Source organism: Lissotriton vulgaris, chromosome 1_1 (genome assembly GCF_964263255.1).
Source record: "Lissotriton vulgaris chromosome 1_1, aLisVul1.2, whole genome shotgun sequence".
Lineage (NCBI taxonomy): Eukaryota > Metazoa > Chordata > Amphibia > Caudata > Salamandridae > Lissotriton > Lissotriton vulgaris.
In genome coordinates this window covers 2115183786-2115201890 of record NC_141685.1, presented here as the reverse complement: position 1 = coordinate 2115201890, position 18105 = coordinate 2115183786, and the positions used below count along the sequence as shown (strand labels likewise).

The window sequence follows — 18105 nt, the reverse complement described above, 5'->3', positions numbered from 1 at the left end:
CTATGCTACTTGTCCTATAAACAGGCTCCATGCAGCTGACCCTCATAAGGACTGAATTTATTGCCTTTATCCGGATCATAACGCTAAAGACTGTAAGGTGTGTTGTAACTTTTTAAAATAAAACCTTAAAAGCCATGAGGGGTGGCTGCTCATATGGCTTCAGAAACCTAAGGCAAGGAAGGAGCCAATGTCTAGTGACGACTGTGAAGAGGAATCTTAATCGTCCTCCAAGAGGTCACATAAGAGGGAAAGGTCTCCTTGTTCTTACTCTTCTTTTGAGTGACCTAAAAAAGCCTAAAAAATTACCACCAATGGGTCTTACAGGTGCAGCCCTTCCTAATCTCCTTGAAAACAGCTAAAGGAGAAAGAAAGGTATTCATCTTCTAAAAGACCTGAAAAAGCAAGGTCTGAGCCGCCTACACCACCCCGTCCGGTGCACCATTCCTTCAAGAAGCCACCATCAGTTCCATCTGCTGACAAACCGCTGATGACTAACCGTCAACGAGGCCATTGAAGTCTTCCACCAAGAAACCATACAGTCATCAACGGCAACTGCTCGGTGACCCTTTATCCATATTGTCTCTGCCTTCCGCTGCTCATTCGATTACATCCTCATTGATCTGCCTAACCTGTCGACACCCAAAGGCTCTGTTCCTCAGTCTACGAGGACACTTCCACTGATGTTGTTGACTTCCACCTCGACGATCATGACAATTTCAATGTCTTGTCCATAGACGGACACCAGGGTTTTGCCGTAGTTAATTACATCATGTTGGAAATGGGCCTTTTTGCAGGGTTATCCCCATACTTTTTGCTTCTTCCTCCCTTATTTTCCCTGACCTGTGGTTGTTGGCAATAGAACTCTGGGCACTTTACCACTGCTGATCAGTGCTAAAGTGCATATGCTCACTGTGTAAATTGTTATTGTAATTGGTTATCCATGATTGGCATATTTGTATCACCAAGAAGTCCCTAGTAAAGTGCACTGAGTGTGCCAGGGCTGGTGATACAAATGGTACTAGAAGGCCTGCAGCACTGATTGTGCCACCCACATGAGTAGCCCTAAAATTGTGTCTCAGGCCTGCCACCGCAGTGCCTTTGTGCAGTCTGTGAACTGCCATGTCCTCCTGGTCAGTGTCATAACTGACCAAGCCTAACCCTTCCCTTTCTGTACACATTGGACACCCCTATTGAAGGCCCAAGGTACCCCCTAGGCAGGATGCAGTGTATGTGGAAAGTAGAGCATGTACTAGTGCAGGTGCAGGTGACATGCTCTGGTAGTGAATTACAGCCATTTTCGTGTTTCACTATTGGAAGGCTATCTTGCCCCATAGGCTATCATGGGGAATGCTGGCTACAGTGGCTACACACATATCTTCCCATAGGAGCAAGATAGGACATACAAGTCTGGTATCCCTGAACTCAGAATTTAATAACACACCTTTTAGGAAAGGTGGTTTATAAATCCTGTGTTTGAGAACAGCACTTTTAGAAAGTGGCTGTTCTCTTATCTGACCTTTTTGTGTGCCTTGTCCTGTTGTGAATTGACTGTCTGGTTTGTGAGTGACAGGGCTGGAGGATTCCAGGAGACAGAATGAGTCCACCCAGTGGTGAATAGAGAGATCTGCATCTAGATGGGAGGGAGAAGTTGCACCTGGGACCTGAATAGGACTGTGCCTGCCACCTACAGTGCTGGCCCCACCCCCTGTGGTGTGTCTGATATCTCGGCCCTGCACTGTGAAAGGAGAGAAGGAATTGTGTCGAGAAAGTGCTCCAGGGCTGTGCTTTCCCTCTACAAAGCTGGCTCCACCTCCTGTGGGGTGTCTGATGTCTCTGCTCTGCACTCTGAAAGGAAAGATGAAGCCAGGAAAACAAAGTGCTCAAGGAACACCCAGAACTGGCTCAGACCGGGCTCGGAGCCCTCCTGCACAAAGGGAACAAAGACTTTTTGGAGTATAAGTACAGGACCCCAGCCCACAGAAAATTAGATCATGCTGCAATCAAGAAGGAACCTCTGCCAAGGAGAAAGCTGAAACGGAAGAAGGAAGACTGTCCTGCTGTTGCTCTGCTGGACTGACCTGCTGTTGCTTTGCTGACAAGGAGAGGGGAAGGACTTTGCTTTTGGTGCTGTGTCCCCTTGCTTGAAGGAATCTCCAAGGGCCTGAGAAGAGCTGGCTCCCTGTTAAGAAGTCCCAGGAACAAAAGGACGTCACCCCTAGCTTCCCTGAACTCTGCTGAGCTAGTTCTGTCCTTCTTAGAGTGCTTGGGCCAGTTGTGGTGCCTCTGGAAGTTGTACCTGTGTTGGGAAGCTGGAAACCAAGCTTTTAAAGACTTTCTGCAAGTTTTGCCACATCGCTCGCTTGCGGAGCGCATCCCCGACAGTGCGAGGAAATTCCCGCTGCTCCGAAGGCCGAGATCGTCGCAGTGCCTGTTGCCGCTGCCAGAGTCGTCGCATCCTTAGTTTGTGGGACGCACCAGACCGGTGCGGGAAGATTACCATCGCTGCGAGTGTCGTCGCAGAGCCTGTCGTCGCTGGGTGAGATCGTCGCACCGCTTGCTTGCGGACCACATCACGCCGCTGCGAGTTTCGTCGCAGAGCCATCGCATTGAGGAGGTGCGAGTGGAAGATCACCGCTGGTCTGCGCATCGTCGCCCCGGAGATCGTCACAACTCCAAAGATCATCGCATCGTGCCTTTGCAAGCTTTTTCACTACGGAACCTCCGCACCGGAATCCATACAAGGTATCGCATCCCTCCCCGTATAGACCTGAGTCACCGCATCACGCCCACTACATCCAGCGGGGCTATCGCATTGCCTCCCCAAGGTCTCCGGAGTGACGCATCGCTTGATTTCCACTACACCAGTTTCTGTTTTGGAACTTTATCGCATTTAAAGGTACTGTTAGCTAAACATGATGGAACTGTGAACTTTTCACACAACTGTGGATTATTTTATCGCAACCTTAAGAACACTTTTGAAACCATATTATTGAACTGTGTATGTTGGATTTCTGTTGTTTTGGTCTTGTGTAGTTTAGATTAAATACCTTTATTTTTCTAAACTGTTGTGGAGTCAGTTTGTGTTGTTTTAACTGTGTTACTGTGAGTGTTGGTACAAATACTTTACACATTGCCTTTGATAAGCCTTGACTGCTCGTTCCAAGCTACTGAGGGGGTGAGCAGGGGTTATCTAAATAGTGTATCCTCCTTACCCTGACTAGAAGCAAGGGTCCCTATTTGGACAGTGGTACCTACCTCTGCCAACTAGAGACCCCCAGTTCTAACACATCCCCCTCGATAGCCCTGACAACAACGCCGTCAAGGATCCCATCCACGATAGTGTAGACGGAAAAACAGCAAAAACAGGAGAAAAAGGGCATTTTACCCTTGTCCACACTTCTCCCACCAAGGTGTCACCACTACTTCCATCCCACCTGTTAGAGAAGGATGATTCTGAGGACAAAGGTCCTTTTGGGTATGCTCACAGCCCTTCAGAATTGCACATCGAGTGCCAAGAGTAAGATTATGATGAGGAAGAATATGAGGGTCAAGGTTATTACGCCTCTCAGGAGCAATATCATCCACAATATGAGGAGGAAATAGTATTCCTGCCTTCCTCACTTGTAATAGATTTACAATTTATGCTTTCCGATTATAGGAATCTTTTTCCTCCAACACCTGCTATCACACGCCAGTTTCTCCACTAGCAAAATCTCTGCCTATACCTCCAGCTGCTCCAAAATAAGCACCACTGTTTCCGACTTCAGTCCACCATGCACCCCAACCTACTCTTCTTTACGATCATGTAACTTCTGCTGCCGACAGTGTTGTGTAGTTCCTGCAAATCTATATAGGATCTTCGCATTTCAACAATATAAACTAAGGGATTGGTGTCCAGATGGATTCCAAACACCCCTGAGGATATTTTAGTTAAAATAGATCACAGTGCCACTATGAGCCACTATTACCAAGGAGCGAATAGCTTCTGGCAACTATCGAACATGACAACCCTGACCACTCGGGGATTGTGGAAACAGTACAGTACTTTTTGCTCTGTCACTCGTGCTCACTTTACCTCAGAGCGATACACAGAATAAATGGCGGGACGTTTTCAATAAACATTTATTGAACCAGCATTTTTCTAGTGTAAAATACATGTGCTGCAACAACCATTAGACAGAAACAGATATATACAATTATGAGCACTAGAAGAGTAAAGCAAAGGTAGAATTCTACCATAGTGCTAAAATAATGCATATATGCAGGCATCTAGATACATAACCATGAAATGCGTACTCCTATAATGCGAACCCTAACTAGATGTACGTAGATGTACGTAAATGTACCTAACATATGTAGGTGTGGAGCTAAGAATCCCCTTAGGATAACGCCAACCCCATTACCTGATGTGAGTGAACAAAGGACCCCGACTCCAGTGGGCTCACCACCAGAAGACATGATTTTAAAGAGCCTTTTCAGAAGAGCGGAAGAGCCATGCCCATTGTAAGCTACATCTCAGAAGAGGGCTTAAAAGTCATTTCGACTCCAGCCACAATAACTGCGGTCCTTCCCTGCGTGGATAAAAAAGTTCAAAGCTCCAGAAGATTGTCCTACTTGTTTGACTGGTCACCCGAAGCCCGATTACGTTATCTCCCAGACAGCACAATGCAGATTAAAAAAACATCTGCACCTATCACAGCGCCTTTGGACAAGGAAGGTAGGTGCCTTGACGACATAGGAAAAAGATTTTCATCTATGGCAGCCTTTACAGTTAGGGCAGCAAATTCACTCGCTGTTCTTGGTTGGTATGAACGCCTACTGTGGTCCAATATCGCACTGTATCTGGATCAGTTTCCAGAGGACAGTAAAGCAGAGGCTAAGAAGATTCTCCAGGAAGGAGAACTCCCCTCATCTGAGGTGATCAACACTGCTGTGGACATTGCCACTATGGCATTTAGACAACTTGCTGGTGCTGCTGTGTTACGCTGCCACTGTTGGCTAAAGGCTACTTTGTTTATGTTCGAGGTCCAAAACAAAATACTAGACCTCCCTTTCCTAGTCTTGTACGGCAAGCAGATGGATGAGGTTTTACAAGCTATCAAAACAGATGCAACTAAGTTGCTGAGGACGCTTCAGTACAGGAAAGTGCCCTATAGGGGTGCGTGAGGAGGAGGCCTTCCACCCTACAGAGGAAATTTTCAGCAATATCCCTACCACACTTACACATCTTCCTCTGCAACAATTTCGTCCACAGTACCCCCAACTCCACCCACCGCCAGCAGCTTACAGTCAACCTGCACTAAAAGGTAGCACAGGGCATCAGGGCAAAGACACAGCCCTTTGCCAATGACCACGACAGTCTCCTGCTATTAACCCTTTTCAGGCGTATACCTTCTCCATTGGTCATAACTACTGATACCTCCTTCTAACGTTGGGGAGCATACCTTCAGGACTTACAAGACAGTGGCAGGTGGCAAAAGCATCATCTCCTTCTGCATATCAACTTGTTGGAGTTCAAGGCAGTACATGTTGCCGTACAAGCTTTCCTTCCAAGAATAAGGAACTCAGCAGTACTTCTCTGGATGGACAATACAACCACGATGCACTACATCAGCATGCAAGGCGGCACACGATCATGCCTCCTCTCTCAAGTGGCACAGTGCATCTGGAAGTGGGCTATTGGCAACGGAGTGTCCCTATGAGCGGAACATTTACCTAGAATCCAAAACATGATAGCAGACACACTAAGCAGACTAAGGTCATCCTGTCATGAACTGGAACTGGAACAAGAAACTCTCAACGGCCTCTTTCTCAAATGGGCAAGCCATGTTTCGACCTCTTTGTGACCCTCCAGAACAAGAAATATTTGAAAGAAACAGGTTAGTATTAGATTCCTTACCTTAGAATATCCCCAGGCGTCAGACTGGATCCAGAAACTTTTGCGTAGCAATACCCCTGCGCGTCGGTAGGCGTCGTCTGTGGCTCCGCGTTCGTCGTCGGCGTCGTTGGCGCTGGGATGATGTCGCGGATTACGTCGCCGGAGTACTTAGACGCCGCCCTCGCGCGCTGACGTCAGTTCTTCTTTTTTTCCGCACCAGTTAGCGCAGATCCGGAAAAAGTGGTACCCCTTAGTAAATTTTTGACTAAACTTTTTCGAGCATTTTTTTGATCCTTTTCGAAGTCTAACGACTCCGACGGTGAAGTTAGGGATGCCTGGGTTTAAACCCTGCGCCGACTGCGACCGACTGATGTCAGTTACCGCCCCCCACCACCGGCGTCTTCATTGCCTGGGCCTCGACCACGACGACAAGGTCTGCTCCGACTGTCGAGCCCTGATGTCTAAAGCTAGGCGGGAGCGGTCCCGCAAGCGACTCGAGCTCCGGCATTCGGCCCCGCGCCGCTCGAGGTCCTGGTCCGCTAATAGAGTCGAGGGACTGGTCGCGGGGTCGGAGCCACCATAGCTCCGGGAGTCTTACTCTGTCTTCGGGCTCGAAGTCCTCAGGTAAGCACAAGAAGTCGAAGAGACGTCATCGCTCGCCCGCCTCCCCCCGACGCTCGCGTGACGCGGCCGGGGGTTCGGGCGACACTGCCTACATGGCTCCGCCGGAGCTGCGGGTGTCGCGGCCTGCTTCATATCTGTCGGTCCCTGGGCAGAACGCGACACTGGAGGAGATCGAGGCCTTCCTCACGGCCATGAGGTCGCTCACTCCTCCATCGGGCTCCGCGGCGCCTTCGACTGGGGGTTCCAGCGGGTCGGGCGCTTCGGCTTCGACGCCTTCGGGTGCTTCGGCTCCGCCGCCGTCGGTGACTTCGGTCCCGGCGCCACAGGCCCCCGCAGGACCTGGGTCATCGCCTGTCGACCTCACGACCTCGCCGGAGCCGTCCCCCAGGGTGTCGCCCCCGGCGCCGCCTCCGATCTGTGCGTCCCCGATCCCACCCTCGATTCGGGTCCGGCACCGAAACGGCCCAGTTCGGCGCTGTATCCGACGCATCGAGGAGATTTTTACTTCTATGACCTGGCCCCATCCTTTGGTCCTGAGTCTCAGGAGATGGGTGGCGAGGGGGATTGGGAGGGGGTCTGAGGACCCTCTGGAACAGGAGTTTCAGTCTTATCAGGACTGGACAGGTGAGCTAGGGGAGGCCAGGGGTTTGGACACCTCGCCGTAAACTGGTTTTGTCTCCCCTACCACCGTGGCTACAGAGGAGGGGGCTGCCTATAGTGTGGTACTGACGCGGGCGGCCAAGGCCTTGGGCCTGGAGCTCCCCGTCGCGGCCGTGAGGACTTGCCTCCTCTCTGAGGTCCTTAAACCGCAGGCAAGCTTGGCCGAGCCTCTGCTGCCGTTTAATGAGGCCTTGTCTGACGTTCTTCTGAGCACTTGGTCCAAGCCCGCTACAGGTCAACCTGTAGATAGGAACGTGGCCAGACGCAACCGCCCGGCTCCGGGCGACCCTTGCTTCCTGTCCACCCATCCCACCCCCAAGAGCCTGGTCATCCAGGCCTTTAATTCCCAGACCGCATTCCCGACTGCTCCCCCCGATCGGAATCCAAGAGGTACGAGCAATACGGAAAGAAGGTATTCTCCTCCCTAAGCTTAGGGCTGCGGTCAGTCAACACCGCGTGCCTCTTGGGCCGTTATACCCCCTCTCTGTGGGACACGGTCGCTGACGTGCTGCCACAATGTCTGGCGGAGGTCCAGACTAAACTCACCCAAGCTGAGGGTTGAGATGCAGCATGGTACTCCATCCAGTGTGGACTGGATACCATGGACTCACTGGGCAGAGTGATGGCAACGACGGTGGCGATTCGTCGCCACGCCTGGTTGAGGTCCGCCAACTTTTCGGCTGATGTCCAGAACACACTTATGAACATGCCGTTTGATGGCCATCGCCTCTTTGGCGACAAGGCAGACCATGTTCTTGCGCGCCTTAAGGACTCCAGGGCTACGGCCAAGTCCTTGGGCCTCTCGGCCCGCGCCAGCAAACGGCTGCCTTTCGCTCCTTTCGTGGCCAAGGAAGGGGCACCCCCACATGTCCTGCCAGTCACGGGCCGCAGACTACCGTCCAGCGCAGTGGCGGACGTGGAAACCGCCGTGGCGGCGGTTGGGGACAACGGCGAGGCCAGTCCACTACCGGCCCGCAGCATCCGCCTTGAAACCCTCCTAGTCCGAGCTTTCAGACCCATGTGACGCCAGTGGGGGGCAGGGTTCGGCATCACCACCTCCACTGGCGCACTGTCACAGTGGACAGGTGGGTGCTGCAAATCGTCCGAAGGGGCTACTCCCTCCCCTTCGAGGCGACCCCTCCATCCATGCCAACGCGATACCACCGCGTGTCGGGGGATCACTTGACACTTCTATGAGAGAAAGTTACAGCCCTCTTGGCCAAGGGGGCCATCGAGCGCAGTCCTGGGCCAGAAGTAGGGTGTGGTTGTTACTCCCTCCACTTTCTGGTACCCAAGAAGGGCAAAGGGGGCCTATGCCCTATCTTGGACCTACGGAACGTCAACGGCTTCCTCCGGCAGAAGAAGTTCAAGATGCTGACACTAGCTCAGGTCCTAACTGCCCTGGACCCAGGAGACTGGATGGTAGCGTTGGACTTGCAGGACGCTTATTTTCATATCCCCGTCCTGCCGGCCCACCGGCGTTACCTGCGGTTCACGGTAGGCCACAAGCACTTTCAGTTTACCGTGCTCCCCTTTGGCCTTACCAGCGCCCCACGGGTGTTCACGAAAGTGATGGCGGTGGTCGCAGCTCATCTGCGCAAGTTAGGGGTTTCAGTCTTCCCCTACATCAATGACTGGTTGTTGAAGGCGGGCACGCCCCAGACAGTCGTCAGCCACCTCCAGACAACGGCCGACCTCCTGCACCTGCTGGGGTTCTCCATCAATGTGCCGAAGTCACACCTGTGTCCCTCTCAGAAGCTCCTCTTCATCGGAGCGGTTCTGGACTCAGCGCATTTTCGGGTTTATCCTCCCGAACAGCGGGTTCGGGATATTCAGGCTCTGATTCCGATCTTTCAGCCGTTATCCCGAGTCTCAGTCAGGTTGACGCTGCAGCTTCTGGGGCTGATGGCCTCCTGCATCCTTCTGGTGCATCACGCCAGGTGGCGGATGCGGGCTCTGCAGTGGGACCTAAAGTTTCAGTGGGCCCAGCATCAGGGCAACCTGTCCGACCATGTCTTGATCTCGGAGGGCACTGCAAGACAGTTGCAGTGGTGGCTCACAGACCGCGATTGGGTCAGCGGCAGATCCCTCTCCATACCCCAACCGGAGCACGTAGTTTTGACGAACGCATCCCTCCAGGGCTGGGGAGGCCACATGGGGGAGGCGGAGATCAGAGGCCTCTGGTCTCCGGCGGAGTCCCGGCTCCACATCAACCTTCTGGAGCTGTGGGCGATCCGGCTTGCACTGAAGGCATTCCTTGCCTCTGTCCGGGGGAGTGTAGTACAGGTGTTCTCGGACAACACCACCGCCATGTGGTACTGCAACAAACAGGGCGGGGTGGGGTCGTGGACCCTCTGCCAGGAGGCTCTGCCCCTCTGGCAGTGGCTGGAACATCAGAGAGTGACCCTGGTGGTTCAACACCTGGCAGGTTCCCTGAACGCCAGGGCGGACGAACTCAGCCGTCTGTGCATGATGGATCACAAATGGCGTCTGAACTCCGACGTGGCGCAAGACCTCTTTCAGCAGTGGGGAGAGCCTTGGTTAGATCTATGCACCACAGAAGAGAATGGGCTATGTTATCAGTTCTGCGCGTTGGAATCTCCAAGGCGCCACTCGCTCAGAGACACTTTTCGTCGTGAGTCGAGCTGCGGTCTGTTGTATGCCTTTCCGCCTATACTACTTCTGCCCAGAGTGCTGAAAAAGATCAGGCGCGACTGGGCCCAAGTTATCCTTGTGGCTCCGGACTGGGCACGAAGATACTGGTATCCCGAGCTACTCAGTATGTCTGTCGATCCCCCGATTCGTCTGCCTCTTCAGGAGGACCTTCTGGCGCTGCAGCACGGGACGGTCCTCCACCCGAACCTGTCTAGTCTCCACCTCCATGCTTGGAGATTGAGCGGCGACAGTTGAGGCCATTTGACTTGCCTCCTGAAGTTTGTGATGTAATTCTGGCAGCCAGGCGTCCCTCCACAAAGTCGGTATACGCCTGCAGGTGGAACAAGTTTGTGGCATGGTGCACAGCAAAGGCTGTGGATCCCCTTTTTGCCCCTCTTTCTGAGGTTCTCCTCTTCCTTCTTTCTCTTGCCCAGCAGAGCTCTGCTCTGGGCACTATCAAGGGCTACCTTTCTGCCCTTTCCACCTTCTTAAGGCTACCTGATCAGCCTCCTTTGTTCAAGTCCCCGGTTGTTAACAGATTCTTAAAGGGCATCACTCATATGTCCCCCCCCTGTTCCTTTCGTGATGCCTCAGTGGGACTTGAACCTTGTACTTACTTTTCTGATGTGCGCTCCCTTCGAGCCACTTCACAACTGTCCTCTCCGTCTTCTTACCCTTAAGACTTCTTTCCTGGTTGCCATCACCTCTGCAATGAGAGTGAGTGAGTCCCAGGCTCTTTCATCCAAGCCTTCTTTCCTTTCTGTCCATCCGGACAAGGTTGTGTTGCGGACAAGACCCTCTTTCCTACCCAAAGCAGTCACAGCCTTCCACATTGGACAGTCCATCACCTTGCCCACCTTCTTTCTGCCTCCGCATCCCTCTAAAGAGGAAGAGCGGCTCCACCGTCTGGACCCAAAACATGCGCTCTCATTCTATTTGGACCGCACACACCAGTTCCGGGTGGATGACCAACTCTTTGTTGGTTACGTGGGCGCTAAGAAAGGTAGGGCGGTGCACAAGCGAACGATCTGTCGGTGGGTCGTGCTGTGCATCCAGGTATGCTACTCTTTGGCTAAAAAGGAGCCTCCTGTTGATCTGCGAGCCCATTCCACTCGGGCCACGGCCGCAACTACTGCCCTTGGCCGGGGAGTCCCCTTGTAGGACATCTGTCAGGCAGCTACGTGGGCCTCGCTGCACACGTTCGCAAGACACTACTGCCAGGACAGCCAAGTCTGGAGGGATGGCTTCTTTGGCCGTTCCGCCCTCCAGGACTTTCTGGTGTGATTATTGGTTCGCAGACCCACCACCGGGGGTTGGTGTTGCTGGGGTATCTATTCTAAGGTAAGGAATCTAATACTAACATGTTTCTTTCAGATGCACACATACAGGTATACATATACAGATATATCGTTACCGAAGGTAAGTAACTTGTGCGCCAGTTCTTCACCCATTTGCGTCACCATCAGGTATCTTCGGGGAATGCATTTTAGAAGGCATGGTCCGGCAGCTTTGCCTACATCTTTCCTTCCATTCCTTCCTTTCGCGAGCGTCCTCACGAAGACGAAGGCTGAACGTGCAGGATGGATCTCATAGCTCACCCTGGCCACGCCAGCCGTGGTTTACAGAGCTCCTTCTTCTCTCTGAGAAACATCACATTCAGTTCAAACCAATACCATTTCTCTTAACGATGTCCCAGTGCCAAGTGTTGCATCTGGATCCCAAATCCAAAAATAATTTATCGGACTGACTCCTGAGCACAATGAGTTTGCCCATCTGACTTCTCTTTGTACTGCAGAGAGATTCTGTCCAAAGTATGAGTGTAGAGCACGACAAGACCTGTTGCCTTAATTGGAAGCATTTTTGCATTTGGTGCCAGCAAGCTAACTTGCAACCGCTTTCTTCGCCTCAAGAAATTCTTTTTTATCTCCTGCACTTGGCAAGATCAGGATTAGCTCACATGTCCATCAGGGTCCACATGGCAGCTATCTCCCGCTTTAGGAGATCATCTACTTTGCCTTCCTTGTGGTTCATTTAAATTGTTACGCAATTCCTCAAAGATCTCTTCACTATTTCCCACAACTTTAGACGCACCCGGTCGAACCCATTCACAGAGCTGATTTGAAGTTCATTTCCTGGAAAGTTTCTCTCCTCGTAGCTTTAACGTCTGCAAGGTGAGTGAGCGAAAATCAAGCCCTTACCATTTAGGAACTGTTCCTACAACTTTGGTAAGTCAGAGTGGTTCTTCGTACAAACCCTAAGTTCATCGTAAAAGTCCCTCCTCACTTTCATTTAAATGAGCCTGTCATCCTCAGAACGTTTTTCCCGCTCCTGCAACACCAGCTAGGGAGTCCTTAATTCTTTGGACATCTAGAGATGTTTAAAATTCTATTTACAAAGAACTAAACACTTTCACAAGTCTAATCAACTCTTCGTGGCTTACAGTGCGCCACAGAAGGGTTTTTCTCTTTCTAAACAAGATGTTTCCCGAGGGATCTCCAGTACCATTCGCTATTGTCATCAAGCATCGAGTAAACCACTACAGACGTCAGTGCATTACCACTGTACCAGAACTGTGTCTGCATCAACCACGCAGTTTGCTGGTGTGTCAATCCAGGACATCTCTTGTGCAGCTACCTGGAAAACTAAACACACCTTAACTAGGAATTACTGCTTGGACTTTGCTGATCACAGCCGCACAGCAGTGGGTCAGGCGGTACTGCAACATCTTTTCCAGTAATGGTGAGTCTTTCCTTTCTACCCACCAACCTTTACGAGGTAGCACCTTTTTTTCTTTACACTGTATACTTGTTATGCTTATATATCGAGAGAGTGAAGGTGTTTATGTATCTTGTATATTCTCAAGACTAAAAAAATAAAATGTGCTTGTAACTGCTATCTAATTTGAGCATGTGAATCTATGAAAGTTCCAATACTGAAGTAAAAAAATAAGCTACTTACCTGTAACTTTATTTCCCCAGTATTGGAATCTTTTGTAGATTCACATGCGACCCACCGTGCTCTCCTGCGAATCTCACCTTCTTTTCTCTCTATCCCTCTTCTGGGTGTATCTCCTACACTAGTGCTTTGAAAATCTGAGGTACTGGAGCTTCTTACCGGAGTGTTTTAGAGGGTAGGGAAATCTGATTGGTTCAAACCTATGTTTGGTCTCTTTTTTTAAAAATAATGACTGAATAGTGAAAAATTAAGAGGCCTAGGGCTTTTTCTAGCCTATGTTTAACTTTGCATTCCTATTGTAATATACCGTGGGACTCCCATTGAGACGACGAGGAATGATTTAAGGATGTGAATCTATGAAAGATTCCAATAATGGAGAACTACAGTTACAGGTAAGTACATTATTTTCTTTATTGTCGAGCCAAATACTCACTTTTTGGGAAAAAGTGAAGTATTTTATTTCTACCATTACTAACACAAAGGAAAAAGATGACGTTCCCAAAGAATTGCACAACCCCACCACCCCCCACGATTTTGGCTAAAGTGTTTCCTTGGCGATTCCCTGTCCCACTCCCTCCTTTATCTGTCTTAACTGTGTACTCACTATTGGGAACATCCAGGGCATGTCCCACTAGTAGTCCAAGTCTCAAGAGTCCAATTTGGCTCTAATTTAAAGTCAATAGTATTCCAGCACTACAACACTTAGCTAGCAGCAAGTTTTAATAGGCCGACAGCACCAAAATTGGTTGTACCGACACTGGCAGGTGTGAAGCAGCTGGAGACCCTGAGCATAGCCCATCGGCAGGTGCTTTGAACAGCTCCAGCTGAGTCTGCCAAACATGGCCAAGGAGGCAGCACTCAGTGGGTGCAGAGTACCTTGCTCGCTGTTGTGCTTTCAAAGTGACTGTAGTTTCTTAGCTGCTCCTCCTGAAGGGTAAGTGTCTAGTTCTTTTCCCATTGGGCTGGTTGCGTGTCATAGGTCTCTCGCCTGGATGAAGGTGCCCAAGAGCTCTCACTACGTCCTCACTTCTCATGCAGGGAGTTACAGATCAGTTTGCAGTTGATGCTTCGTGAGACCCCCTCTGGAATATGGGATCACCGTATCTCACATTACATTGGTTCCTGCTCGATTGGCATGATGAAGTCCATGGCGGCGGCCCCTCCTGACATATAGGAAGTCAGACTGTTGGCACACAAGGCTAGGGCCCATACTACACAGCAGTCTGTTCCCAGTGGCCCCTCCTGGCATACAGGGTAGCCGACTCGGCACTATGCATGGGCACCGCTCCAGTTGGCATGGCATATGACTCAATTCACAGCAGTCCTCGCTGGCATACTGGGCCACCTACTCTATCCTGCACACCTGCAATCAATCAATCAGGCGCAATTACTCACCCAGGAGGGTCTCAAGGCACTGGTGGGAAGGGAGGCGGCTCCGTTGAGTGCTGGGGTCATCCGAAAAGCCAGGTCTTCGGGTCCTTCCTGTACTCGGGCAGTGTTGGAGATTGTCGGATGTGGAGGGGAAGGGTGTTCCCGTCTTTGGCTGCGGGATAGTCTTTTGGATCCGTGGAAGGTTTGCAGGTCCAGTGTTGTGAAGGGCCTTGTATGCTTGGGTGAGGAGTTGGAAAGTTATTCTTTTTTCGGCTGGAAACCAGTGGAGATCGCAAAAGTATTGTGTGATGTGGATGCGAGCGGAGATATAGGTCTGGCTGCGGCGTTCTGGACTGTCTGGAGGTTGTGAAGGAGTTTCTGGTTAATTCCAGAGTAGAGAGCATTGGACAGTCTGCTGCTGATGTGTGCGGGCGTGACACGGTTTCTAGTTTCCGTTGGGATCCATCTGAAAGTCTCCCAAAGCATGCGAAGGGTGTTGAAGCAGGTCGAGAGACGGCGTTGATCTGGCTTTTCGTTGAGAGCAATGAGTCTAGTGTGATGCCGAGGTTTTGTGCGTGGTCTGTCGGCGGATTTCCGAGGGCGGAGGGCCACCAGGAGTCGTTCTATGCAGAGGGGGTGGCGCCAAGGATGAGGACTTTTCTTTTCTGACTTTAGTTTCAGGCAGCTGTTCTTCATCCAGGTGGCGATAACTTTCATCCCTTCTCTGAAGTTGTTTCTTCAGGAGGAGTTTGACTTCATCGTGATTCCAGTCATCAGGGAAGGTCGAAGTCTCGAAGAAGCAGTTGATCATCCAACTTAATTCGGGTGCGATGAACAAAGCAGATCTATGGAAGATATGTTATGTTATGTTATGTTAAAAGCAATTATTAAGCGCGTGCACACCAACATTTTTTTGGCGCTCGTGTGAGGATTGGGGCCATGGCAAGAGGGAAGCTCAATCAGAGTATGCTTGGGTAAACAGCCAGGTCTTTAGCTGCCTCCTGAATTGGGCAAGAGAGGACAAAGACCTTAGCACCACAGGAAGGGAATTCCAAAGTTGGGGTGCAAGAACAGAGAACCAAAGTCCGCCATACTTCTTCCGTTTGGCTATGGGAATTTCCAGCAGGTTGAGATGAGAGGATCTGAAGTTATGAGAGGAAGTGTAACAGTGGAGACACGCTGAGATGAAATCCGGACCATTGCCATGTAGTGCTTTAAAAATAGTACAGCCCAACTTAAAAATGCACCGCATACGCACTGGGAGCTAATGTAAGCTTTTCATTAGTCGGCTGACATGATGCCATTTAGACTGATGAAAATTCAGCCTGGCTGCCTGATGTTGAACTAGCTGAAGACGCCGAAGCTGGTATGCTGGAATGTCCACGTACAATGAGTTAAGGTCAAAAAGAGAAAATCCTGGATGAATATCCAGGAAGAAACCGTGCACAGCCTCTTCACTCATTGAGTGTATTCAAAATGTGGTCTGTCAAGTGTTAATAAAGCTACGGCTTAATATCACATGTTATTAAAAACATTTACAAACTGAACATTGTATCATGAAACAATTAACATAATGATGTAAATCTCTTCAGTATTTTCTTGAATGCATATTTATTTTCTCTTCACGGAGATTGTTGAATTTTCACAAAATCCGAAGCATATGGCATTGATTTTTCACATCTACATATCCCAATGCATTTCGGGCTTCCAGTGTGCCCTTCGTCAGGGGAATCTACAAAATGGATTTATACAACATTATTTCAAAAGGGGAGCAGCGGAGTGCTACAGGTTCACGTACAATGAGTTGGCATAATCCAAATCACAGATCATTAAAGCCAGAGTGACCAAGATCATGGCTTCCCTGCTCAGAAATCTGCTGATCTTCTTTATTTTTCGCAACTGAAAGAAGCCAGCAGAAACTACCGAGCTGATTTGGGATTTCATAGACAAATCATTGCTAATAATAATCCCCAGACTGTTCGAAGAGACATCTGGCGTAGGGGGATTACCAAGTTTAGGGGGCCAAAAATTGGAGTGCCAAGGGTTAGCCAACCCACCTGTGAGGATTAGCTCCATTTTCTCCGGATTCAACTTCAGCTGGTTGTTATTCATCCAGTCACTTATTAAAAAACCATTGTATCTTGGACGTTGGACTCGGATGATAGGGATGAATGGACATTAAACACCAGTTGAAGATCGTCAGCATAGTTAAAAATACTGACATTCCTTTCCCTCAGAGAGTGAATTAAGGGGAGAAGATAAAGATTGAAAAGAAGTGGAGAAAGAGAGGAGCCCTGGGGAACCCCACAGGTAATGTCTCTTTTGTTAGAAGAGAAATTGGCAAGGTGCACCGCCTGTGTCCGATTGCTCATGGTGTGGGCAAGGGTCTGGGGGTGCTCCGGAGTGGATGCTTTTCATGGTCTGTTGTGTGCGGGATGCATTTGAGCATGGTCTGTTGGGTGGCGTCGAATGAGGGGGAAGCTGGAGCAGTGAGGTAATCTTGGTTGTCGAAGTTGTCGCAGATCATCTTGATCTTGTGATGAAAGAAGGTTCTGAGTCTGTTGTAGATGTCTTGGTAGGGTGGGACGTCTGGTATTTCGCTGCAGGATTTTGCGAATTCCTTGATGATGGAGAAGAGCTCTTTGGTGTTGTGTTCGTTGGTGAGGATTCTGTCTTGGAGGGATTTCTTCCTTGTGGATTTGATGAGTTGGTAGTTTGCAGTGGTGGCTGCTTTGTAGGTGGCGCGTGTTTCCAGGGTTTTGTTGTACCTCCATGTCTTTTTGAGTCGTCTGCAGTAGCGTCTGGATTCTTGGAGTGCAGGGGTAAACCAGCTTTCTTTCTTGGTGTGTCTTGTGGCCTTCCTGAGGGGGGCTGAGTGTGATGGCGCAGTTCGTGATCCTGTGGTGGATATTGCTTACCTTTTGGTCTTTGCATCTGACATAGTTGGTGGTGGTGGGATGCTGACGAGGGCAGAAGTGAGCTAGTCTTCAGTGATTTTGTTCCAGCTCTGTGGGGAAGACAGTGGGTGTCCTTGTGTATCGTAGGCTTTTTGAAGGAGAAGTAGATGCAGTAGTGATCTGTCCAGAGGAGTTCTGTAGTGTGGCTGTAGGAGATGCTGTTTCCTCCGGTGAAGACCGGGTCGAGTGTGTGTGTCGTGCTGTGTGCCTGGGGACGGCGACTAGTTGTTTCAGTCCTGTGTTGACAAGGTTCTCTAGGAGGGAGGCAGTGTTTGAGTTGTCGTGGTTGTCAAGGTGGAAGTTTAGGTCTCAGAGTAAGATGTAGTCTGTGGATGCGAGGGCGCGGGGTGCGATGAGGTTGTAATGGCATCGGTAAAGGGAGCGCGTGGCCGAGCGGCCTGTAGAAGAGGGTTACAGTGGAGAGTTGTTTTGGGGTTGGTCTGGATCTGGAAGTGGAGGTGCTCCATGAGGGTCGTTGTGTCGTCTGGGCAGGTAGTCATGCGGAGGGTGTTCGGTGGATGACGGTGATGCCTCTTTCTGGATGGATTGGGCGGTCTTTGTGCAAGATCTTGTATCTGTCAGGAATGGCAGTGGGGATGTCGGGTGTAGAATTGGCGTTGGTCCAGGTTTCCATGAGGAAGCGACATTGGGGGAGTAGGTGTTGAGGAAGTCCCAGATTTTTATGGCGTGTTTGTGTAGGGAACGTGTTTTGAGGAGGATGCAGTTGAGCGGTTTGTGATCATTGATGTCCACTAGTTGGGAGATGCTGCTGGGGTACGTGGGTGGGTGAAGGTGCGGCACCAGTGTAGACAGGAGAGGGGGCCGTGTGTGTTGTTCGGCGTTGAGAGCTGGCATTTGTTGTTGCGTCATGGGTTGAGATCGTGGAGGGTGCTGGAGTTGTAGCGGTGGCGAGTCAGAGAGCCAGGGTCTCTTGCTCTGGTCACAGGCGGGTGCAGACAGGCTTGCCTTTGGTGTGCCTGCTGCACGGCCGCCATTAAGTAGGGA

General features: G+C 50.4%; 1 protein-coding gene across 1 annotated transcript in view; it reads left to right on the top strand.

Annotated features, from left to right (window-relative positions):
* The window catches only part of PWP1 (PWP1 homolog, endonuclein), a 327492-nt gene that overhangs the window by 83427 nt on the left and 225960 nt on the right, over window positions 1-18105 (top strand). The window lies entirely within an intron of this gene.